The sequence below is a fragment of the Vicugna pacos genome, chromosome 4 (assembly GCF_048564905.1).
Source record: "Vicugna pacos chromosome 4, VicPac4, whole genome shotgun sequence".
NCBI lineage: Eukaryota > Metazoa > Chordata > Mammalia > Artiodactyla > Camelidae > Vicugna > Vicugna pacos.
In genome coordinates, this window is record NC_132990.1 from 5,794,532 (window position 1) to 5,820,000 (window position 25,469).

Genomic DNA, 25,469 nt, shown 5'->3' on the forward strand with positions numbered 1-25,469 from the left:
GAGAAAAAAAAAAATCAAGTTTCAACCTGTATTTACTCTTTATAGGATTCCTTCCGGTAATACTGCTTCAGACCAACTCTTCTAGAAGGAGTAAATGCAAATGTGCTGTCTAATAAAGGTAAAAGTATTTCCATCTGTGATTTCCTTCCTTCGAGGGGAATAATTATACTGGGAGTTAAAGAGCACAGTCATGGACTGTGATGCATCGATAACTGCGGAAAACTTGAATTTTTACCACCTTGATAGACACTATCAGGAGGGGCCTTTTCGGATAGTTGGGAGCAAGGTTGGGAATTCCAAGTCAATGTTTTCTACTCTGGGTTTATAAACCTTTCTTCTCAATGCTACTTGCTCCACATCTTTGATCACCACTGACGATGCCCATCCCATTATCATAAGATGCTTTTTAAAATTATTCCTAGAGGCATCGCTTCTTCTCCCTGGTTCTGTTTGCTCCCTTTTCCTCCCACTCGGAGTCCAACCAACGTGGTGACCTGCATTGGGTTTTACTGGTCCTCCGGAGGAAGATGGAGGAGGTGTACAGCTCCACTGACACACATGCGCTCCATCAAACTCCTGGAACTTTCTCTAAAATGTTTGCACTCTAGGCTCCTGGAAGCACATTGACTTTCCCTCTTCGAATGTCTAGGTTTTCTTCTGCTTGGTGGCTGCTGTCTCCTCCTCATTTCCCTCATTTCCCCTCCCCACTTCCCCTTAGGTCAAGATAAATGAATTTTCCACCAGGGAAGCCATTTGGATCCCTGTTGTCCTCTGCGGTTCTGTATCCACGTGAGTTGCAAGAGTCCTCCCCTTCCCGTGCTAACAGCGGCCTCATTGTCCCTCTTCTCTACTCACTTCGCAGATGGAGAATCAACTGGTAGGAACTTGTGACCAACCAGACAAGAGGATGGATGAGATGGGAATTAATTACCCACTTATTTATGTTACTGTATAGAACATGCCTTCTGGTATTAAGCCACTCTTCTCCATCACCCGTGCAAAGGAAGCATCCTTCAGAGACACCTCAGGAAGGCTCTCAGCCCTTGGTCCTGGCTTAGGTATAGGAATAGTAGAGAGTGATTTGAGTAGTTAGTTTCCAATATGGTATGATCTGGGGGATGGAGAGGTCTTTTTACCTATTACGGTCCTCTCTTGGAAAGATATCAGTAAAGATTTATCCTTTTGGGTTAACATTATCATGTTAATATATTTCAAATCTAAAACTAGGTATGAACCACAGAGACAGAATAGATTATGTTCAAACAAATGAAATGCTCAAAGAAATGAATGTCCCCATTCTGCAAGTATGAACCAGTCACTTGACGTGATCTCCCTCAAAATGCTATCAGGCATTCGTACCTTGAGGTGAATTAGTCTTGTTATAAAATTACTTTCCTGCTTTCCACTACTTGCAGTAAAGGAGAGAACTTTTTTTTTTTTTTTTGATGGACAGATGATTGAGGTGGGAAGCCCCACAAAAAGACCGGCAGGACCCCTAGGCAGGGCCGCTGCTCTCCTCCCAGCACCGTCCGGTTCCCTGGCCCAGAGGCTCTATCTCACTTTTTGCCTCTAAAGCGGCTAACTTACACATAGAATTCTATTGGTTCCCTGAGCTCACTTCTGATTGGCTATTTCCTTCACTCCTGATTGGTTATTACTGTCACTCCTGATTGGTTATTACTCTCACTCCTGATTGGTCTACTTCCCTAACTTCTGATTGGTCCATTTGTAGTACTTCATTTGCATGGAGCTCACTGATTGGTCTATTTCTACAAAGCTTGTTCCTGGTTGGTCAACTTCTGTTGTACTTTATTTGCATATGATGTTGCAAAGTGTAAAACTGGCAGCCTATAAAAGGCCTGTGTAAACCTACAGACGGGGTTCAGAGCTTGAAGTGTTAACTTTTCTGGGCCAGCTGGGGTAATAAACCTGAGTTCTCCAAGTCTCCTAGTGCTGCTTGGTCTCTCGCAGGGGTACAGGTTGCTGTGACAACTGAGCTGAAATACCTAACTGTAACACATTTTTTCACAAGGTGATGATCATGGTGCCTTGTCCTTGGCAAGACAAAGTCTCTGGTAGAGAATGTGGACGTCTGTGTGGATAATGATCAGGAGGTAGAGGGGAAGGGTTTGCAAACATGGGCAAACTGTGCCTTCACTCCTGTAAACCATATTCTCCAGGAAGCAGAAAAGCCCATCACCATGTGGCTTCTGAGATCCCAAAGTAAGTGCTCAGGTACAGCCTCTCCGTCCACAGTCTTGGCCAAAAGCATCAACCCCTGCAGAGTCTCCATGCTTCCTGATTTGAAGTGACTGTCTGTTGTGGACAAAAAGCTGAAAACAAATAACATAAAAACAAATAAAAGAGACCACTGACTGAGGGAGCTTAACACTAGCCAGCACCCCCCCCCCAACCAATGGTAGATTAATAGACTTCTTAAAATCACTTTTGGAGGGGGCTGGTATTTAATAAAGTTGAAAACCCAATGCAGTTTTACAAGGCATTTTTTCCCCTACAGTTGTGTCATTTACTGTTTTGCTTAAGGGGAAAAGTCTTTTAAACTCTTGCCAAAAAGAAAAGTAGGGGGAGGACTAAGAAGGAATGCTATGTTTTGGACACTTCTCCGGATAACCCAAAAGGAAAGAATTGGCAAACTGATACTGAAGTAATGGCGGGCTGGTCCCATGTTGGACTTTATCTTGAAAAGACTGTTTATTTATTGGATTATATAGGGCTCCGAAAAACTCAAAGAACTCTTACTTTGACAAAACATTTTCCATCCTCTGGTTAGAATTCTTGGGCCAGTTAGCTCAGAGCTGCTATTTCCTCCCCATGTGTTTTACAAACCGTGGGAGGAGGGGGTCGTCATTTTGCAGGAGTCAGAAATGAGATGCGATTTTGGGGACTGGGCACAAGGATGGATGATCCCGGCCCCCAAGCCAGCCAGCATAGAAGATTGCTTGTCTGCATTCGGGGACCGCTGATCGAATTTGGCCTGGTGTCTCCTATAAGGGCCTTATCAGCCAGCTCTCCTCGTCTGTTTATTTAGAAAGAAACCATTGTGTGATGTGGTTACTCTAACGAGGACTGCAGAGCAAATTCTGCTTTTGGCATGATGAATCTGCAGTGTGTGTGTGTATGTGTGTGTGTGTGTCCCAGAGGCCCTCCTGCCCGTTGCGTAGGGAAAAGTCTCAGAGTGGGGCGTGCGGACCTGAAATTCAAGCAGACAGATTTGCAGTCTGCCAGAGGATTTGCTATCCTCGGTCTTAACCCACAATATTTCGGGGTGGAGGGGACAGTTTATACTCAGAAATCCAGTGTGTTGGAATGCTGGAATAACAGCAATTTTTTGTAATTCGCCTGAGTTTGCATTTGTGCTTTCTTTGGCCTAATCTGCTTAATTGAGACCTGAACTCTGGCTGGCTGCCAGCATTCACAGAGCATGTGGGCACCAGATTGATTTACCTCCATTTCTGTCGGCTGAAAAATGACATTCCTCCCACTCGGTTAGCCTCTCACCCTGGGGAAAGCCATATATTGAACCCACTTGCCTGAAAATAAATTAAAGCTTTAAGTAAATAAAGATAGAAAGTGAATGTACCCATTTTCACACTTCCCACTCATTCTCTAAAAATCGAGATGTGTTAACAAGGACTCCATCTCAGAGGGAAACCTGTAGTGAGCAAAAAATGGATTCTGATTGACCAGATGATGGTTCATTTTGAAAGAAACACTCAGGCACGTGCGGACCTGTCTGCTGAGAGCTCCAGACAGAGGTCCCCCCACCTCACTTACATCTAGAAAGGGGCTGAGACTTGTGCACAGCAGGGTCTCACAAGAGACAGCATGAAAGGGGGTCTGTTTTCGAGATGCAAACAATATGCCCAGAAAGGAAATCGGTTTTGTTCTGAGAAGTGGGGAAGGAAGGTTCATGGAGGGGCCGCATCTGAACGGAAACTCTTCCCCATCAAGAGCAGCCATGTACGTGGGGCTGCACAAAACGGAACACGCTCTCCTTCTCAAGTGTATCGGAGCACACATAGGTGTGTGCATGTATGCACATCTGCATTTATATGTGTGCACATGCATGTGTGTGTAGACGCACATACAGAGAGAAACTACGGGGTGTTTTTAACGTATATTTATTTATTTTTAACTCAAGTATAGTCAGTTTACGATGTTGTGTTAATTTCTGGTGTACAGCATTATGATTCATTTATACACAAATATATATTCCTTTTCATACTCTTTTTCATTATAGGCCATTACAAGGTATTGAATATAGTTCCCTGTGCTATACAGTGGGACCTTGCTATTTATCTATTTTATATATAGTGGTTAGTATCTGCAAATCCCAAACTCCCAATTTATCCCTCCACCCGACCCCCCTTTCTCCCCTGATAACCACAAGTTGTTTTCCCCTATGTCAGTTAACACTATCTTTAAAATTGTATCTCTTAAATTGTGGGAACATTGTGATAAATTTAGGAGAAGAAAAATAGTTGAGAATTTACAAGGAGATATATATATATATATATATATTAACTATTTTCTTTGCTCTAAATTAACTGTACCTACATACATATATAAACTTTATTACACACATATGTACAGGTATATATATGCCGTTATTGGTTAGGTTTCTATCTTTAATTAATTGTTTTAGTCAAGAATAATTGACCTACAACACTATGTTAGTGTCAGGTGTAAAAGACAGTGATTCAGTATTTCCTGACATCACAAAACGCTCCCCATGGTCAGTCTAGCTACCATCTGTCACCACACAAAGTTATTACAGTATTATTGACTGTACTCTCCATGCTGTACACTTCCACTCTGTAACCCATTTATTTTGTAACTGGACATTTGTACCTCTTAATCTCCCTCACCTGTTTCACTGAACCCCTTAACCACCTCCCCTCTCGCAAACATCTGCTTGTTCTCTGTAACTAGCAGTCCATTTCATTTTGTTTGTTCATTTGTTTTGTTTTTTGAGATTCCACATATAAAGGAAATCATATGATATTCGTCTTTCTCTATCTGACTTATTTCACTTGGCATAACACCCTCTGGGTCCTTCCATGTTGTTGCAGTTGGCAAGATTTTGTTCTTTTTATGGCTGAGTAGTATTCCATTGTGTCGTATATACCATAACTTCTGTATCTATCCATCTATCAGTGGACACTTTGGATGCTACCATCTCTTGGCTGCTGTCATTAATGCTGCAATGAACATAGAAGCATTATGTTAGCAGAAAGCATGTTGCCTTTTGAAAATACAAATAGTAGTAACTCAATATTTGGGTTAGGAAACAGTGTTAGCACCACAGGGCTTAGGAATGCTATCTTATAGAAATCCATGACAAAGAATCCAAACTTTCTGAGGGAAAAAAAGCATAGATGCTCATGCCAGTGAGAATAGGGTTCCTTTTCTTGAGAAGCGTTCCAAAAGAAGTTCAAATATTCAGTTAATTAATGTTCCATTCAGTACTAGTTTCAAGGTATTCCCATTCACACAATGAAGACTTTCTTGATCCCTCTGGCCTCTGATGATCCAACTCTCTATCTTTTAGATTCCTGGAGCAATGGCTTGTGTGCTTCCCCTGGCATCGAACACAGTAGACTATGGTGTGCATGGTGTTTTCTGTGTAAATGCACCAGCTCCCAATCTCGAGTCTAAGCGGGCTGCATCCCTGAACTCTATTTCCCTCTGACTGACCATGACCCAGTCAACGCAAACACCTCGCCATCACACAATTCCTTGCCGTGTGTGGGATTTTTGCCGCTTCGAGCACTCGATAGGTAGGGTTTTCATGTCTCTTCACTTCCTCAGGAGTGAGGATGCTTGATTAGCATTATCATGCTGTACTTTATTGGCTGCAAAAAATTCCCTCAACCACGTAGATGAGCTTACTTCTGTTACATGAGCTGAGTTACTGTCTGCCGAGTGAACATTTTGCCCAGGGTTTGATGTGGGTGGAATTCCCTCCAGTTTATGACTTATATCTGTGTACAGCTTCTGGGCCAGTCAGAAGGGGGGATCATGAAAATGAGTGGAAATTAGCGTAACATCGAAAACAAATATATAAATAACATATTTGTGAATGAACTAATGTGCCATAAGGAGGCTTGAGAGAGACAAACGTAGTTTATTTGAAAATCCTCATAAAATTGACAAGCCTCCAACTCGTAAGACTGAACAAAAAGTTAATTTAAAAAAAAACTAGAAGATTGAGCTTCCACTCTCGGTCAGGATGGAGAATGAGGCACAGGGTCTCATGCCACCCGAAACAACAGGCACAACAGAGAGAACGTATGAAATGATGATTGTTAACACGCTGGACGTCAGCAACAAAAGACAGTGATCCCTGAGAGACAAGGAAGAAATAAGATAAGGCCTAGGGTTGCTCCAGATTTCCTGCCTGGCAAGAGATTCCAGGCCACAGCATGAGGATGGAGAACACAGGACGGCCCCCAAGTCCGAGAGCCAGAGCTAAATGTCTGGACAGACTAAGGGGGCTGGAGTTTACTGGGAAGCATACAGAGAGAACAGCTGCAGAGACAGAGGACTCCAGAGATCCATAGCCTTTTTCCTCTATGCATTCAGTGGAGTTGAGAGCCAGGCATGTGTGTGAGGAGAATACTCAAGGCTGGGGAAAGCTCTCCGCCAAAGACTCAGGTACAACTGTGCCTGGCATGCACTCAAGACTGGCAGGAGTGCCTGTCCCCACCACCAGACAGGAAAACAACATAATTCACCTAGCATTGCGTAGAATCTTCAGAAGTGGCAATAATTAGCACTGGAATGCACACTGCTCTGCTCTCTCCTAACAGATATTAAAATCAAACTGTCTCCAAGTAACTCAGTAGCATACAGAGAAAAGATAAAGAACATCTAAAGGAATGCAAAAGTATCTAGCATGTGTGGCATCCAAACAAAAATTATCAGGCCTGCAGAAAAGCAGGAAAGTGTTAACCATAAGCAGGAGAAAAATCAATCAAAAGATTATGCATTGCGAAAGGAAAGATCGGTTAACTTGAACACATAGCAAGAGGCACAATTGAAAGTAACAGACAGAGGAGAACAATTTCTCAAAAAAAAAAAAACAAAACAAGAAACAGAGCTTCACTGAGGTGTGAGACCGTATCATACATCCTAATATGAACAAAACTGAAGTCTCCAAAGGGAGGGGTAAACAATTCTTTACAAAATAATAGCTAAAAATTTTCTAAAATAGATGAAAAACTATGAACTCACAGATCCAAGAATCTCAGTGAACCCTAAGCAAAAGAAACAAAGAGAACCACACCAGGTGTATTATAATAAAATTGCTCAAAATCTGTAAAAAATAAATTCTCAAAAAGATTTTTTATTAGAAATCATGCAAACGAGAAGACAATGAAGAAAAAACAAGTTTATTTAAAATGATTATAAATTAATAAAAAAAGTTATTAAAGAAAAAAAAGAAAAGAAACAACAAGTTTATACTGTAGAGCACAGGGAAACATAGTCAGTATCTTGTAGTAGTTTCCGGTGAAAAAGAATATGCAAATGAATATATGTATATTCATGTATGACTGAGGAATTGTGCTGCACAGCAGAAATTGTAAACTGACTACACTTCAATAAAAATCATTTTAAAAAATGAGTGTTGAATTTTAAAACATTCATTTTTTTAAACAAAAATAATTTCAAAATCATGTAAGGTTTACAGCATATGTGAAAGTAAAATATATGGCAACAAGAGCCTAATTACTGGGGGGGGGAAATGGAAGTATACAATGACGGGGTTGTTATATGTAAAGTAAATATATAAACATCACTAAAAGGTAGACTGTGATGACTTGAAAATGCATAATATAACCCCTAAAACAACCACTAAAATATCAAAACAAAGAATTATGACTAAGTCAACAGAAAGTATCAAATGGAACATAGAAATGCAAAAGAAAGGAAAAAATGAGGAAAAAGGGAACAAAGAATAGGACAAATATCGATCAAATAGCAAGATGGTAGATTTAAATTTAACCCATATTAACAACCACATTAAATGTAAATGCTCCAAATACAGTAATGAAAAAGCAAAGATTGTCAAATTAGATAAAAAAGCAAGACCCAAGTATACACTAATACAAAATACAGTTATATATAATACAATATGTGTATCTTGCATATGTAAATATAAAGATATATCAGGAAAATAGGTGGAAAAAAGACGTATCATGCGAGCACTAACCAAAACTACAAGGAGAAATAAACAAATTCACCATTATACTTGGAGGTGTCAGTGTCTCTCTTTCACTAATTGATTACAGCTAGTAGACAGAAAACCAGTAATGATATGAGAAGAACATCAGTGTTAACTAACTTGCCTTAATTGACATTTATAGAACAATACACTTAATGACAGCAGAAAACACATTCTTTTCAAGTGTTCAGAGCACAATGACCAAATAGGACATTTTATGTGCCATAAAATAAGTCTCATCATATACAAAAGGATGCAAGCCACACAGAATATTATCTCTGACCACGATGGAATTAAATTAAAAATAAAGAACAAAAAATATCTGGGCCGGGGGGGAGGAGGATAGAAAGAGGAATGTAACTTCACATTCTGATGAAATGTAAAATGTAATAGGGCATGATCAACAAAAGAAAAAAATTAACATATTGAAAATGTCTACTCTGCAAACAAACAAACGACAAACAAAAACAAACAAACAAACAAAACATTGTCAAGAGAATAAAAGCCAAGCCTCAGACTGGGAATAAGTATTTGCAAAACACATATCTGATAAAGGGCTATCCCAAACATACAAAGAACTTTCAAAATCCAACAATAAGAAAACAAACAACTCGATTATAAAATGCGCCAAAGACCTTAAGGGACACCTCACCAAAGAAGATACACAGACGGCAAATGGGCTTATGAAAAGATGTTCCACATCACATGTCATCAAAGAAATGCAGATTAAGACATCATAAGATACCACTACGCACCTGTTAGAATAACCAAATTCCAGAACACTGACAACACCAAACGTTGGCAAGTGTGTAGAACACAGTAACACTCATTCACTGCTGGTGGGAATGCAAAATAATGCAGCTAATTTGGAAGACAGGTGGCTTTTTACAAAATGAATCATGCTCTTACTCAGATATGACCCAAGAATCATCTCCTTGGTATCTACCCAAAGGAGCTGAAAAGTTATTTCTACATAAAAACTCTACATATAGGTGTTTGTAGCAGCTTTATTAATGATTGCGAAAACCTAGAAGCAACTAAGATGTTCTTCGGTAGGTGAATGAATAAATAAACAGGTACCTCTAGACCATGGCGCATTAATTCAGAGCGAAAAAGAAATGAGCTATCAAGCCATAAAAAGACATGGAGGAAACTTAAATGCATATTGCTAAGTGAAAGAAGCTAATTTGAAAAGGCTACACACTCTATGATCCCATCCATATGACAGTCTGGAAGAAGTAAAACTATAAAGACGAGTAAAATAATGCCATGCGCAGCAACATGAATGGAACTAGAGATCATCATTCTAAATGAAGTAAGCCAGAAGGAGAAAGAAGAATACCATATGATGGCAGTCATATGTGGGATCTAAAGAAAAAAAGAAGAGAGAAAGGACAATGTGAACTCATCTACAAAACAGAAACAGACTCGCAGACATAGTAAACAATCTTACGGCTACTGGGGAAAGGGATGGGAAGGGAGAAATTTGGGTGTTTGCGATTTGCAAGTGTTAACCACTATATATAAAAATAGATTTTATAAGTTTCTTCTGCATAGCACCGGGGACTATATTCAATATCTTGTAATAACCTTTCATGAGAAAGAAAATGAAAACGAATATATGTATGTATATGCATGACTGGGACACTGGGCTGTACACCAGAAATTGACACATTGTAACTGACTGTACTTCAATTAAAAAAAAATGTATTTTCAGGACTATATTAGAGCTCCTTTTCACAGTATCATTGGTTATATGATGATATGTATGAGCTATTAATAGCCATGTCAAATTTACAGTAATAATTTTTAGGAGTGAAAAGAAAAAACTAGTCCTACAGAATTCATAATCCAAATAGCATAATGTTGAACTGAGAATAACTGCTTTGTAAAATTTCCAGTTAGGATCAAACGTATGTAACATTTAAAAAATCTCTCAAAGCTATGAATCAGTTTAAAGGCTATCTTTTCCCCCAAAATCTCAAATAGAAACATTCCAAAAAATTAAAAAAATAGAGAGAGTAAAATGATTAGTGGTTACCAGGAGCAGGTGGTGGGAATGAATGAATAGGTGGAGCACAGAAGATTTTTAGGGCAGTGTAAATACTCCGTATGATACTGTAATGGTGGATTTATGTCATTAGACATTTGTCCAACTCACAGAATATACACCACCTTGAGTGAACCCTAATGTAAATGATGGACTTTGGGTGATGGTGATGTGTCAGTGTGGGTTTATCAGTTGTAACAAGTGTACCCTTCGGGTGCAGGATGATGATAACGGAGGAGGTCATGCACGTGTGGAGGCAGGGGATACTGGGAAGATGGTACCTTCCTTTCAATTTTGCTTCTCCAAAAGAAAAAAAAAAGTGTCTTAAAAAAAGTAATGTGGAGTTATTAGAACTACTTTAAACCAGTAGATTTGCAAATTTAAATGAAAAGATAGTACTAGGAAAACAAACTAGACTTAATAGAAATAGACTAACTGAAGATTTGAATCAATATTCTAAAATCTTCCTTCAAAGGTCTCTAGGATTAAATGGTTTCATGGTAAAATTAGTTAAGTATTCAAAGAACAAATATTCTAATAATACATAAATTATTCCAGCCTATAGAAAGAGAATGATTTCCCCAACTCACTTTATGAACATTGCAAAACCTTGACACCAAGTAGGCAAAGGGCAATACAAGAAAGTAAGGTTATAGGCCAATCATATTAAATCCATTAATATATATAAAAGGTATCATGACCAAGTCAACCCAGAAATACGAGATTGGTTTAACACTCAAATACTAATCAAATTAAAGAAAAAACTTCAGTAACAGAAAGCAGATCAGTGGTTTACGAGAGCTGGGTGAGGATGGTTATTGACTAAAAAGGGCCACGAGGGAGCTGTTTGTGGGGAAGAAAACGTTATAAAATCTATTTGTTGCATTTTTTGCATACATTTACCAAAGCACATCAAACCGTACACTTTAAAATGGTGAGTTGTATTGTATACTAATTATACCTCCATAAACCTGATTTTAAAATATCAATCAAAATGATAAATCTTTTTAACAAATTAAAAGAAAAAAATCATATAATTATCTCAAAGGAGATATAATAGGGTCAAACTGATAAAGTGTAACATTCATTTATTTTTAATAATCTCTTAATAAACTAGAAATTAAAGCAGATTTCTTAACCTCATAAACAAATTACAAAACAATTAGAAAAAACACATCCAATTAGGAAAAGTTGAAAAAGGTAAAAAAAAAAAACCTAAAGCCAGATTATTGCAGTTACTGAAGATCTTAAAAGAATGCATCAAGGCAAAGAAAATAAATAAAATCAGTAAAGGTTGTCAAGAAAGAAATAAAATTCTTATTTGCGTATAATAATACTGCATAGACAATCCCAAAGACTCTGTAAACATAGCTCTTAGAAATAGTAAGACAACTATGGAGACAATCATGAAACTTTATTGAAAGAAGCCACAAAGGAATGAAATATCACATTTATAGATTGGAAGCTGGTCTATGAATCAATAAAATTTTAGTCTCCTTTTTTGATACATGACAAATTCATTCCAAAATACATGAAAAGCACAAATGGACAAGACTCTCCAAAGCACCCATGAATGAAAAGGAAAACTGTAAGTGAGGTGAATGTTTGCATAAACAGACACAAAGAATTACTATGAAATTATCAAATAAGACAGTGGAGTGTCACTGGAGGAAAAAACACGTATATGTAAAATTTTGATTTATTACAGTTCATTGAGGAAAAGAATGGACTTTTAAGCAAATAATGTTAATACAATTGGTTCAATCTATGTGGAAAAAAATTAAATTAGACTCTACCTCAAAACACATCCAAAACTCAGCCACATCCAACATGGATGAATCTCACAAGCACATGATTAAGAGATGGGAACAGGTTGCCAAGGAATTTATCGCCAGGGTTTTATTTATGTTAGATTCAAAAAAAAGGCAAAACTAAGCAATTAGCTTTCTTAATAAAAAGATCAATACAGAATTTAGGAGTGGTTGCTTCCTGGAGGTGGAAGAAGGAAATTTTATTAGGAAGTGGTATCCAAGGCAGGAGTCAGGGAATGTTTTCTATAAAGGGCCAGAAAGTAAATTTTTTTTGGCTTTTTGGGCCATACGGTCTCTGCCACTGCTGCTCAAATCTACAGTTGTAGAAAGAAATCAGCATAGACAATATGTAAACAAATAGCCATGGCTGTGTTCCAATAAAACTGTATTTACAAAAATAGACGGCAGGCTAGGCTTGACCTGTGCTTCTGATCCAATGTATTAACATTGGTTGTTCAATGATTTTATTTAAGAATAAATACACACAGAGGCACTTATATATATATTGACTATGCATGCTGTATTTCATAGTAAAAATTCTTTTAAAAATAAGCTAGATACGTTTTTTAAAAAAAATTCCCTAAGGTACGTTAGCCAAAAGTCACATGTTGACTTTCTTTTAAAAAATAGGTTGACTTATTTTGATCTGTGAGTAGTATTTTTCATTTGTTTTTAAATTTTTTTTTTTTTTGATGGAGGTACTGGGGATTGAACCCGGGACCTCGTGCATGCTAAGCATGTGCTCTTCCATTGAGCTATACCCACCCTACTTTGTGCTGATTTCTCAAGGAGACCATCAGGAGTGAAAGATTCCATTGCTAAAAAGTAGAGAAGATGTGAATCACACCCAAACTTAACCGAGTGCCTGGCACATAGTAAACATCAGTGCCTGGTGTTATTATTTTGTGATTTCCCAGCCATCCTAAAACTTGGTAGCCATTCTCCCAGAAACTGACCTCACCTCGGTAGACGGGACCAGTCTTCCCTCTGTGAAGGGGCTGTCACCAGGTCACCACCAGCACCTGTAGAATACCTTTGGGTGGTATCTGAAACTGGGCTGTTTGGGCTCAGTTCTTGGCGTCACTACATGGTAGCCATGTCACCTGGGAAAAAATGACTTAAATTCTCTGGTTTCAGTTTCTTCATCTGTAAAATAGGAACAAAAATGGTATTTATCTCAGGGCTGTAATGAGGATTAAATAAGTTAATATGCATAAGATGCTTACAACAGTGTTTAGCACATGGTTAACTATTTATAAATTTTAGTTACCATTATTATCAACAACTTAAGATTATTCTATTAACAGCCAAAATTTTAATATTAGTTCTTGTCATTGTAGAGAACGCCTCCCTTAGAAATAGAGAATTGTATGACACAGTTGTTTCTCAGCTATTCTATAGTTGGATTTTCTTCAATCCAAAGACATAATCTCGAATAATTAATTCGAGGTTTATTTTCATGTATTTTACTTCTCTCGCTACCCCCTTCACTTCTTATTTTTCTATTATTGTTCACTACAAGTATGATAAAAATTATCCACATCTGTTATTTATCTTTTCATCCTGGGGCAAGGCAAATGTGTATAGTTCCCTCAACATAACAGGAACCAGATGGAGCCCATGGAATTATATGCATTATCAGTTTACAAATTCAAACTTTTCCAAAGATCGTCCACAAGCAGCCCAGGATTCTTGGGTGCAAGAGTTTGCACTGCAATGTTTATACTCCACAAACATATTGGTGTAAAGCATGCTTGCAGCTGGCGTCTCATCAGAGTGATTGGGCTTAAAAAGCGGTTCCCAGTGGTTCTCAAACTTTGCTGTCCATTAGAATTGCTCCAGGGGCTTAAGAAAACCCCTGTTCTCAGGCCCCGCCCTGTACCAATTAAATTAAAATCTGTTGGGTAGTATCAGTAGCACCAGTTTTTTTTTTTCCTTTTTTGTTTTCTAGGTGATGCCAATGTGCAAGCAATTTTGAGAAATAGCAAGAGATTTAAAAAAAAAAAGACTTTGCATTATTTGGTCATTATAAGGGAAATGCCAAAAGACCTAAGCATGCTTTCACTTGGCACCACTGATTACCATTCTCATTAAGTGATGTACATATCTGGGTAAAGATTTCATCCTACTCAAGTTCCAGTTTGTATCCCCAAAGTGCAATACCTCAAGAATATCCTTCTCAGAAAGAGCCAGCACTAGAGGGTAGGAAGGGATAAATTTGGGAGTTTGAGATTTGCAAAAATGTTAACCACTATATATGAAAATAGCTAAAAAATAAATTTCTTCTGTATAGCACAGAGAACTACATTCAATACCTTGTAATAACTTCTAATGAAAAATAATATATGTATATATACGCATGACTGGGACATTAAGCTGTACACCAGAAATTGACACATCATAACTGACTATACTTCAGTTTAAAAAAAGAAAAAGAAGAAGAAATAGCAAGCACTGATTTGATTAGGCCGTGAGGATTTAATCTTGCCTTATTAAAAAAAGAAAAAGAGACAGAGAAAGACAGAGAGAGACTGAGAGAAGAAACTCAATCCATTCGTCCAATTTTCAAGTCAATTGCTATTCACTCAACAAGTTACATCCTGGGCTTAACACAAGCTCTGTGTCTGTTACACTTAATCACATACAGTTGGCCTTCAAACAGAGATCAGAAGGTGACATACAAGGTATGTCCCAGGCACCAGCTGGCTCCAATTCAGTGTCCTGGAAAGAGCTGTGCTGAACAGTGGGTCACTTTTCAGAGGATGGCCCACTGGACGCCTCTCAGAAGACAATTTGCTTTGATCTCGAAGGGCATTTTCACTCTCATGAAAATCTCTGGGTCCCACAGCTCCCTACAATGGGCTCAGTGTCTGCAGAATCCTTTCCCAAGTCGTCTTCTCGCTGCAGAGGAACAATGAGGCACTTGAATTTTCTATGAAGAGCTGTGTTGCCAACAAGAATTGGATCCCTCGTCTTGATTTAAAAAAAATAGAAATAATATTTCAAACAATAACTCTCCTTTGAGATGTAAAGTTCCTTTGCTGCTTAGAACTGTCATCTGTTTGGTTCAGGTAAGAGATTTTAGTGACTACAGATATCTGTAAAATGAGAAACTGTTCTTTGAAATGGTATAATCTCTTAGACAATTTCTAGCTCTTAAATTTAAAGATGTCTGATTTTGATCATCTAGAGATAGCTTCAGACAAAGGTTAAAGTATCAGTTTTACTGTTTATCTTAAGCAAATTATTTATTCTTTCTGCACCTTAATTCTTCCATCTCTAAAAAGTTACTTATCATTATACTTGCCCTGTAGGTCTAGAGAGTCAGATGGCTAAAAGCATGCATTCTAGAATCTGGCTGCCTAGGCTGATCCCCGGCCCCAGGAGACCCAGCTAGGTCACTTTGAACAAGTTTCTCAACATCCCCATGCTTCATTTCCTTTGCTTGTCAAGTTGGAATGTTAACAAGGAATATTTCATAAGGAGATCGTGGGGATTAAGTAAGTTAATGGGTGTTAATCTTAGCACAGAATCTGACAAATAATGAACATTTAAATACAAAAATCACTGCTGTCATCATCATATCAGTATAAAATGACACTGCAGAAATAAAGCAATTATAGATGCTCCAGGCATGTATACTCCCATCCTCTTTGTCTCCCTTTATTCCCAGAAATCCTCACTCCCCAAAGCTTTCTTAACGCCTGAGACCAAGCCTGTGGGAACCTCAGTCTCAGCTGAGAAACCAGGGACAAACAGGGAAAAGGAACTCTTTCTGTTTCTGGCTCCAACTCCTTCCTTGTTTCCTCCTATTTTCTGAAACTCTGTATTAGCGTAATAAAGTTAGAAAAAAATCTGATCGTTTTCTTTCTTTACCTACGGCACTCAATGCCTAAGAAAATCTTCCTTAGTTTTCCAAAGAGGTAAAATAGAAATTTCCTCTGCAGGGATGAGCAAGTGGAAACAAGTGATCAGATTTTTAAAAATTAAAGATAAAGTTAACTTACAACATTATTAATCTCAGGTGTTCAACATAGTGATTCAATATTTTTATAGATTATACTCCATTAAAGTTCTTACAGAATAATGACTATACTTCCCTGGATAATATATCCTTATTGCTTATTTCTTTTATACATAGTAGTTTGTCTCTTAGTTCTATATACCCCATATCTTCCCTCCTCCTTTCCCTCTTTCTACTGATAACCGTTAGTTTGTTCTGTGTAGCTGTAAGTCTTTCATTGTATACATTCCTTTGTTTTGTTTTTCAGATTCCACATATAAGTGATCACATGAAGTATTTGTCTCTGTCTGACTTATTTCACTAAGCATAATACCCTCTAGGTCCATCCAGGTTGTTGCAAATGGCAGAAGTGGCAGCATTTCATTCTTTTTTATGGCTGAGTAATATTCTATTATAATCAAGAGAAACAGTGTTTTCATGTGAAATAATAAATACTAATAAATTATAGTTCATGATGCACAAAATATCAAAATGTCAAATTGGGGGATCCAATTCTGCACTAGTATGGCTCACCTTACTCTAATCTTGCCCCTTATTTAAATTTCTGATACTTTGCACATCATGAATTTTTGCATTAATTTTGAGTTTTCACAATGTGGAGTTGTTTTTTATTGTTCTGTTTTGCATGAGCAATAGGGAAAAGGCATATCTATTCCATCTTCCTGGATATTCTAAAAGTTATACATCTAACCAAACATTCATTCATAAGTGAAAGCCACTGAAAATCAACCTCAGGAGTGAAAGTCTTCAGAAAAAATTCCTACATATACACTTACATTAAAGAAATGCTGCAGCATATTCAAGAATGGGGAAGAGGCAGTGTTTTCTTCAAATACTGATGAACGATGAAAACAGAAAATCCACAACTAAGCCTAGATAATTATAGTTTATGTTGATATGGAGCATAATGCAAATGTCAGCAAGCCAGTCTTGAAATAGAAGACTATGAATGTAATGTAAAAAATTAATAATCCTTAGCCAAAATCCTAAATAATACAAGTAAAGTTTGAAAACAAGAAGAAGTTTGGGAAGGAATGAAAAGTGTATTGAATGCATTATCTTCCAGAGAAGAATGTACAAGCTCTTATTTTGGTCTTTACATATTTTTTTTTTGAGATGAAATTTATGTAAAATGAAACTATCCATTTTACAGTAAAGGATTTGGTGGCATTCAGCACATTCACAATGTTGTGCAGCCACCACCTCTGCCTAGTTCTGAAACAGCTTCATCACCCCATGAGGGAACCTCATGGCCATCAATCATTTGCTCGCATTCCCCTTCCTCCCAGTTCCTGGCCACCACTAACTGCATCCTGGCTACATATCCTAGTTAACTATTATGGATATTTCACATAAATGGAATAACACCAAACTTTTTGTGTCTGGCTTCTTTCACTTAGCATGATATTTTGAAAATTTACCCATGTTATAGCATGTATCAGGATGCCGTTCTTTTTTATGACTGAATAATATTTCATTGCATGTATATGCCACATCTTGTTTATCCATTCATTCACTGATGAACATTTGAGCTGTTTCTACCTTTTGGCTATGGTGAATGGTGGTGCTATAAATATGTATGTATACACATTATCTGAGTACTGTTTTGAAACTCTTAGAAGAAAGCGTAAGAGTGTATCTTCATGGTCTCAGATTTAGCAATGAATTCTAAGATACAACACCAAAAGCACAGCAAGAAAAGAAAAACTAGACAAATTGGATTTAACTAAAATTAAAAACTTTTCTGTTGCAAATGATAACATCAAGTAATTGAAAAGATAATGGGAGAAAACATTTGGAAATCTGGGTACAAGGAGCTTGTGTACAGAGTATAAAAAGAACTCTTAGGACTCAACAACATAATAATGAACAATCCAATTTTCAAAATGAACAAAGGACTTGAACACACATTTCTCCAAAAAAGATATACAAAGGGCCAAAAAGCACATGAAAAGATGCTCAACTTTATTAGTCAAATCGAAGCCACAAGTAAGTACCACTTCACATCCACTATGATGGCTAGATTTTTTTTTTTAATGGAAATAACAAGCATTGGCAAGTTGTGGAGAAACTGGAAACTTCACACGTTGGAGAAATGTAAAATGTTTAAACCACTGTGGAAAAGTTTGGCGGTTCCTCAAAAAGGTAAACATAGGATTACCATGTGGTTCGGCAATTCCACTCCTCAGTATAGACTCCTCAAAAACTGAAAACAAATATTCTTTATGATTTTAACCATGAAAATATTGTAGTATATTTTTAGGTAAAAATGAACTGTTAGTAGAATTAAACACATAGGGTAAAAAAAAAAAAGGAAATTTAGCAAAACACATAAAACAGAAAACAAGAGCAAAAAGAATCAAGTAACACAATGTAAACTGCTTAAACATTCCTGTTAAAAAAGATAACAAACAAAAACATTATCAGAGTGGCTCAACCAACATACTTCAACGTTTTGTTGCCTTTTTTTTTTTTTGCTTTTGTAAAAGATGCACCTAAAACAAAATGATTGATAAATTAAAAATGAAGGGATGGACCAAAATGTTTGAGACATATTTTGTTTTTGTTCTCTTAAGCTACCAGATTACCTACAGAACATCTGATGGATAACCAGGGACCATCTAATGAGTAGGCAGTTTGGTGAAACTTTAAAATCATGGGAAGAATGAAAAATAGCCTCTCAATGCTATGTCTACTTGATGTCCCCAACCCTGGACCAACTGAAAAACTTTCTGACAATTACTCCATGGAAAATTATGGGCAGTGCTCAAGTCAGGGTTTATTCAATTAAAACAGAATCCGATACGACAAAAAGAATTTCATGGTCTTGGATATTTGGTTGGGAAACCTGCCTTATGAGGGTCAGCAAAAAGATCTGAATTCCTTATTTCTTACATAGTTTGGCCTCATTCATTCATTTAACCAAGAAACGCCATCTTTAGGCAGGTCGTGATGCTAAACTCTGGAAATTCATCAGTGAACAGACTTTGAATTCAGACAAGTTCCAGTCTTCATGGAACTTATATTCTAGTCAAAAGAAATATACATTAAACAAGGAAAACAGAGAATAAGTAAAATAATTTTAGATAACAGTGAGTGCTACTAAGAAAGCAAAACAGTAATCGGATGGACATGCCAGGTATGAGGACCACTTAGGTCTCTGGCAGTGACGAAAGTCCTCACTGAAGAGACACTATTTACACTGAAAATGTTGAAAATGCAGGGAAAGTACAAGAAAATGTTGAAAAATGCAAGAAAAGGGTAGTCATGCAGAGATCTCAGAATGACCATCTGGGTCAGGGGAAACCGAAGGTACAAAGGCCGTGGGACCAGAAGAGGTTGCTGAAGTTGGGGACAGCTGGTGATCTCTGCCAGTCGGCCCCTCTCTCTGACCAACAAAAATCCATGTGATTCCTTCTTTCCATACAAAGAACAAACTCACCTGCTCTTCAGTGGAAATATCCAAATTCCCCATCCATTCACTGCACGCAATTTAACGTCCGTGATCTCTGGGTGATGTGCAATTCTCTCCATTAGATCCTGCCTTTGTTCCTTAGCCTCTGAACGAAATGACAGAATTTGCTCTCCTCACTCATCACATTCCCATGAAATGCAGAGATAGGATAACCATGCGACAAACTCAGAAAAGAAAATGATGAGAAACACACTGGTCCATATCATGACAGAGTCTTCTGAGCAGGCATTAGAAAGGCAGATCCCCTGTCCTGACAGTGATTTGACAGTGATTCTGCCCTCAGATAGGAACTCCCTTGTCTGTTTCACTCCGTAACTCCTGGAACTTTCCCCCTGTTATTTCCCTCCGTGGATACACCTGAAGTGTAGAAGACAGTATGTAGACTCTCCTTGAGAACCACATATTTTCAGTTGCTTCCTACAGGTATAAATTTCAGGGCTCAAGAATTGTTCCACTGCTCAAACAGGGCTCATGGTCTCTTTGGCGATACAATGTCCTCAAACACTTGGAAAGCTTCTAATCGATCTGCTTCCATACAAAGTTCTTTCATAGTTCTTCTAGATGCTTTGTCTCTTTGCTGCTTCTCCCCCATACTTCCTCTCTCAATTTACTCTAAGGCTTTCTGACACATGACTTAGCTGAGGTGGGCAGTAGCAAGCCTATCGCTGAGTTTCTTACTGAGCTCCCTGCCACGGGAAGGTATTTTAGTCTCATTTTCTACTCTTTGGATCCAGAAGCAAGCGGCTTCTCCAACTTTGCAACGCCTTTAATTGCTAATTTCAAATCAGCCAATTCTTTAATCAGTTCATCTCTTCCTTGTAATCTCTTTGTATAAACAGCAAATATATCAGCAAGTAACACACCGTAAAACTCTTTCTAACTAACTTCTTTTCATTTTCAACACACTCAGTAGGCATGTGGTCTGCCTTCCAAGTCAGGCAACAGTTTTACCAAATGTTCTGTTACCGCATAAGCTGGATCTCCATTTTTCCACCCTGTTTTATTTATTTCTCCTCTTCCTGCTTTTTGACCAAGTCAATACCATCTAAGTTTAAGTTTAGGGTTGTATCGTAGCAACATCTTCTTTCAAGGTACCAGTTTCTGTACTAGTTATGGCAGGCTAAATTGTGATGGGAAGACACTGTCTGCTAACCCAGAAGAAAGAGGATGGTGGTTGAGACTAGAATTAGCCGTGGACGTGACTGGACGCGGTCAAATTCCAGATAAAACTTGGAGGCAGAATGACTGGGACAGGCTGATGTACTGGGCACGGAAGGACTGGGAAAATAGGTTGTTAACTTACCCAGGGTTTTGGTCTGCATAACTGGGTGAATGGTGGTCTCCTTTTCTGAAATGGAAACATCTGACATTGGACCTGAGATACGAAAAATAGAAAGGATCCAAACAAACACATACTTATGAGAAGAATATAGGGGGAAAAAAAAGAAACAATAGTAGTAGAAACCTCAAGAGTGAAAAAGCTTGTCAATCAACTATACTTCGATTAAAAAAAAGAAAATAAAAGAAAAAATGAAAAAAGCTTGACTTGTTTGGGAAACAGAATGAAGGTTCTTATGGCTAAATTGAGAATGTTTTCTCTTCTAGCCATTGAAGAAAGATCATTTTAAGTTGCCATCATGAAAATATAAGAATTAATTAATATACTTGTATGATAGAAATAGCATGAGAGATTATCAGTTTTAAAACTTGCTGAAATTATTTTATAATATAAAAATATTTACCTGTGAGATGGAGATATTAAATTATTTTCTGAGGAGTTAGTTCTAAATCATTTGGCATGCATTTTATCATGTCCTCAATAAGGTTAATCATTGTTAATCATTGTATGTGATTAATGATGTTAACAATGATGTTAATCACTGTATGTGCTCTTAAAACTGACGAGAAATTATTAAGTTCAAATTCTCATCGACTAGAAACTGAATCTTCACTAAGTAATTAAATTCTTCAAGTAATTAAAAATTGATAGTACTGAGACTTGATGTTTGAACCCCAAAGTGAGCAAAATCTGAATTTACTTCTTATATCTCACAGTGTTGGCCAGAATCTAGCTGTGTTGAAATACTTAATTGTTGAAATTGTTTGGTAAAACCCTACAGAACAAGTGGAACGCTGAAGATTAAACCACTGGGCCTGGGGCCATGGAACAAGGCGGGGGCTTACAGAAGGGGCTTTGAGGAGGAAGATCTTAAGAACCAGATCTGAGTGATGGGGGATCTTGTGGGCATGAATTGCAGGGACCAAATCTGCGTGTCACATCTTCTGCTGTGTCGGTGTAGGCACTGCCTAAGTCAGTTGCTACGATATTAAATTATTTTTGGCATGAAGACCCACTGTCATATGCTAAAGAAATATGTTCAGACATCTCCCGTTCTCTATGAATATAGTGTTTCTGTGGTCTAGGGTAGACAATCGCAGTATGCTGTATTCACAGACAACCTTTTATTCATGAGCTTTCAAGTACTTGAGCAGAACAAACAACTGTAATAAGTTTCCCAGGTTCCTGAAATCCCAGTTGCATTGGAGCTTGCAGTTTTCCAAGGGCACTGGGCCAATTCAGATACCATTCTGCCTCCATCATTTTTTTGTCTTTCATATGAGAAAACGTGCTAAAGAACCATGAATCGCACATCTTCTTCTGAGAACTCTTTTTCCCCAAAGGAAGTGTCCCTAGAGGGTCACCTCCTGTTTGAAGCCTTTTCTTATCCTTTCTCCCCACCCCTCCCCCCACCCCCCAGCCACCCAGCGCCGCCAGCAGAATTAGCTCCATCCTCCGTTTCAGCTCTCATGGTACCCTGTTCAGATCTGTACTGTGGCTTGGTGAGGACTGTGCGCTTTGTGATTAGGAAGTCCCGGATGGGATTTCCAGCTCCTCCACTAACTAGCTGTGTGCATTTGGGTCTCAGTGTGCCCATCTCTAAAACGGACATAACAACCAGACTGATCACAAAGGAGTGTTATGAAGGTCATAAGAAACAGTGCAGATAAAGAACTTAAGACAAAGCCAGTGCATGGGAAGGTCTCAGTCCCTGGCAACCAGTAATAGCAGTGATCTTAGTGGTTGTACTGGTTTTATCATTATTGTATCACTGCTATTTTGGCCATTCCAATAGTTCTTTGCATATTCTTGCTCGCGTGTCTTTCTCTACTCGCTGTCCCTAAGGCGCAGGATGACAGGGCCCAGGCTTGTTGGCCTCAATTTCCCAGCATCAGGCACAGGACCTTCATGAATGTCGACTGGATTTGTGAATGAATTACATTCGCCCACAGTTAGCATTTTGTCTATCTCTCTCTCTCTCTCTTTTTTTTTTTTAACTTTCTGGACAACTCATAATCTTCAAAACAATCAACAAATGGCAGTTTAGACTCAGTTCCAACCTTTTCTCCCTTGCAAGCTATTTATCCAAACGGTCAGTGTCACTGACAGATCTGAAATTCTGCTCTGGCCAAAAAGATAAATCAAATGAGCTCACAGGCAAGGGAGGAGAAAAGAAGACTTTGGAGGGAGAGCTATCCTTACGGTGAAGTCAAGTCAGCCAATCCGTGGTAATGAGAACCGTCTGTTTCATACTGTTTCTTCTTATATGAGTTGCAGCATCTTCAAATTCAATTAATTTTGTCATTTTCCTGATGTCTATTGATAAAATCTCAAAAGGAATCTCAATGTGATGAGATTTGAAGGCCCTGAGTAGGTTTGACTGAAGGCATGGGTGTTCTCTGTAATAACATTCACACATGCTTAAAGGAAGCTTCCATCGGAAAAGGACTTCACTGCTCCCCAGGAGAGTCTGTATATTAACAGCTTAAACAAATGTGAGCTGTGTGATTGTCAGGTGTTTATTAAATGGCAGGCACTTTCTAGATGCTTCACATATGCTGTTCATAATTCTCAGAGCAGTTCTGAGAAGCAGGCATCATAGAATCAGAAATACTTTCAGTTCCAGGTAGGAAAATATTTGACTTAAGTAGCTTAAGCACTCTTTATCTCGTATGACAAGTATGAAGACGGACAGCCCAGGGATCATTCAGCAATTCCACAGCATTAGTAAGGACCCTTCGAACTCTTTCCAGCCATTCCTCTCTCATCTTTAGCTCGATGGCTTCATCCTTGTGACGGTCACCTCATGGATTCAAAGTGACGGCCATTTATCTAGCTGTCATGCCACCAGCAGCAGCCCAAATGGGAAACAAAAGACAAATGCCTTTTCCCTCTTGAGGCTCTATCTTAAGAATCACCTTTTCATTTCTTTGGCCAGAAGTACATATTATTTATGCTGCTCCTGGAAGCACTCACTGATGAAGGAGAATGGGGTGATTGCTGTTTTCAATCCGAATTTGTCCACTGGGCCTGGATCTTCCCTGAGTGTGAGAGATCTCTGCCGGTTATCCGAGCCCCAAATCTGGGTTTTGCAGAAAAAGATACTAAGTGGTTGTCTGGTTAGAAATAATCTCCATCACAATTATTATCGCCAATTTGTATCTTAAAAAAATAGAGGTTCGGAGAACTTAAACAATACATTCAGGATTACACAGATCTGAACTAGAATAAAAGATTTCAATCTTCAACACTACCACCAAAATAAGAATATGTGAGACTTGTGAAAAAGAGGGAAAGTCGTTAGAATCAAAGCATTCCTGAAAAATCAAGTAAGAAGAAGAGAGAAGAGAATAAGTATTTTTATTTTCAGATGCCTACTGTAAGCCAGGAACTGTGTTATTTACATTGTCTCAGTAAAACTTAGAACAATCAGTTTTTCAGAGAAGGGCCCAGAGAGGTTAGGCGATTAGCCCAAGATCACACAGTGTTTCAATGCGGTACAATAATTTGAAACCAAGTATTCTAATTCCACAGCCTTTGCATGTTATCGCCCTGTCCTCTTGTATAAACACACAAAATAAGATGTCTGGAATAAAAATGGATGCCATAAGCTAGAAAGCATGAAATCAAGCAAAAACTTCCTGGGGGAAGGGAAGCAGAGAATGTGTGGTTGCTCAAGAATCCCTTCCTTCTTCTAATTGCCTGGTCTTATGATTTCAGATTGATTGGTTGTCTGCTGCTCATTCAGCGGGTCCCTCAGAAGCAGCTCTGCTTCTGATATTTTCTCATAAGCCTGTCACACACAATCCAACTACTTACTTATTTTAAAAGGAGCCATACGCTGGCAGCCACATGAACAGCTTGGTGGCTGCGGGATGTGTGGGGGCTGGTAGAATGACCCAAGTGCCCTACATCACATGGCAACCCTCAGCCTCCACCCTGACAGTCTCCCTCTGAGAGAACGTCTGCGTTTGAAAGTGGAAATTCGTCTTGCGCTGGGGCATGTTAAGAACGACCCTGTAAAGCTCTGACTACCATGTGCAATTCTCTGAAGGGGAATTCTCTGTTACCAGGGATGATATGAGTGATAAAAAGTTCAGAAAAGGAAGCTTCAAAGTACCTTTCGAGAAGTTTCTGTTGGGAGCAGGAATGAGGAGAGATCTTGCACTCATCAAAGCTGTGGAGTTTTAAAGCTTCAGAGGCAGCCAGCCTTGGTTTAGTATGCCAGCTCTGCCACTTACTGGCTTAACTATCGACCCATTTAATGTCTCTGAGTCCCTTACCTGTTCAAACAAGACTGACAAAATTGACCTCTGAAGTGTCTGTGACCATGAAGTGAGGCCAGACTCAGTGCGCTGCCTGGCACACAGCAGGCGGACACCATCATCTGCCCAGGTGCCCTTGAACCAGGACTAAAAAGCCAGCCTGCTTCGAGGCTGGGAGTTGGATGAAAAAAAAAAAAAAAAAAGCAAGTAAAACTGAAGCTCCCTTTAACATTGAGAGTCATCCAACACGAGCCCCT

At 38.4% G+C, this 25,469-nt stretch overlaps 1 long non-coding RNA gene across 2 annotated transcripts; it reads right to left on the reverse strand.

The window, feature by feature from the left end:
* Positions 1 to 1,356: 1,356 nt before the first annotated feature.
* On the reverse strand, positions 1,357 to 25,380 carry LOC140695799 (uncharacterized). Of its 2 annotated transcripts, XR_012071616.1 has the most exons (5): positions 25,231 to 25,380; positions 14,791 to 15,082; positions 13,066 to 13,255; positions 3,466 to 3,551; positions 1,357 to 2,333 (listed from the first exon to the last, which is right to left on the reverse strand). It is a non-coding gene; the product is annotated as an uncharacterized lncRNA (long non-coding RNA). The 2 variants fall into 2 exon arrangements; XR_012071617.1 differs by lacking the exons at positions 1,357 to 2,333; positions 3,466 to 3,551 and adding an exon at positions 4,825 to 5,222 and having other exon boundaries at positions 13,071 to 13,255.
* Between the last annotated feature and the right edge of the window lie 89 nt (positions 25,381 to 25,469).